Source organism: Alligator sinensis, unplaced genomic scaffold, assembly GCF_000455745.1.
Source record: "Alligator sinensis unplaced genomic scaffold, ASM45574v1 scaffold564_1, whole genome shotgun sequence".
Lineage (NCBI taxonomy): Eukaryota > Metazoa > Chordata > Crocodylia > Alligatoridae > Alligator > Alligator sinensis.
Genome location: NW_005842328.1, coordinates 1,586,295 through 1,587,434, shown reverse-complemented (window position 1 = coordinate 1,587,434; position 1,140 = coordinate 1,586,295).

The window sequence follows — 1,140 nt, the reverse complement described above, 5'->3', positions numbered from 1 at the left end:
TTAGCCCCGCCCCCACATCCTGCGCCGCGGCTCGTACTTCCGGCGCTGGTCCTACCCTCGCCGGGCTGCGCGCGCAACCCCGCGGTTCGGCCACGCCCCCGGCAGCCCCTGGCGGCGCGGGAAGCGGACACGTGGTGTCCGCGAGTCCGCCCGCGCTGCCCCGGGCACGTGGGGCGCGTTGCGGTCGCCTGGAAACAAACAAACATGTGCCTTCCTGCGTCCGCATTTCAGAAAACGAGGATCCCTGCACGAGATAGTGGGGCGACCGAGGGGAATCCGGGACAGACGCTGCCCCGGGGTCTTGCAGGACTTGATGTTCATATTTTGGGAACTGCATGCCCGCTGAGGGAGGGGTGGTCACGGGTCACGCGACCAGCAGCGCGGTTTTGCGGTGCGCTATGCATCTGGCCCCGAATGAGGAGCTGCGGTCATGGGCAAAATCCTTCCTGGGTCACCCCAAAACACAGGTCTCCGCCACCGGGGTCGGCTGCAGCCCTGCCTGCCCCCACGCTCGGCGTTCGCATGCCAGCCCGACGATCCACCGTGTTACATGCGTTGCCCGTGACTACGGAGCTGAGTTTGGGGTGGGATTATGGAGCGAAATCCTCCTGGGCTCACCCCAAACCACAGTCTGCAGCGCTGGGCGACTCTCCTGGAAGCCCTGTGCAGAGAACTTCGCGACCAGAAGGGCCGTTCACACGACAGCCCCGAGGCCTGCGCACTACGTACATTGCTGAGAGGAAGGAGCTGAGTTCGGCTGGGGTTACGGGCAAAAAGCTCCTTAGGTGACCCCCAAATACATGTCTGTGCCACCAAGGGACTCGCCGGGAGATGCCCGGGCAGCCCCCTCTCCCACCTGAAGCTCAGGGTTTGTGCGCCTGCCTGCCACCTAAGAGACCGCAGCCCTACGTGCTAAGGACGTTGCACCAAATAAGGAGCTGCTTTGGGCTGGGATTATGGGGCAAAACCCACCTCGATCACCCCAAACCAGACATCCCCGCCACAGGGGGGGTTCCTGGAAGAAGCCTGCGTAGGTCCCAGCCTGACCTGAGTCTAGTTTTTGAGTACCAGACTGCCAGCTGACGTGCTGTGTGCATAACCCCAATAAGGAGCTGAGTTTAGGCCAGTAATACAGGGCAA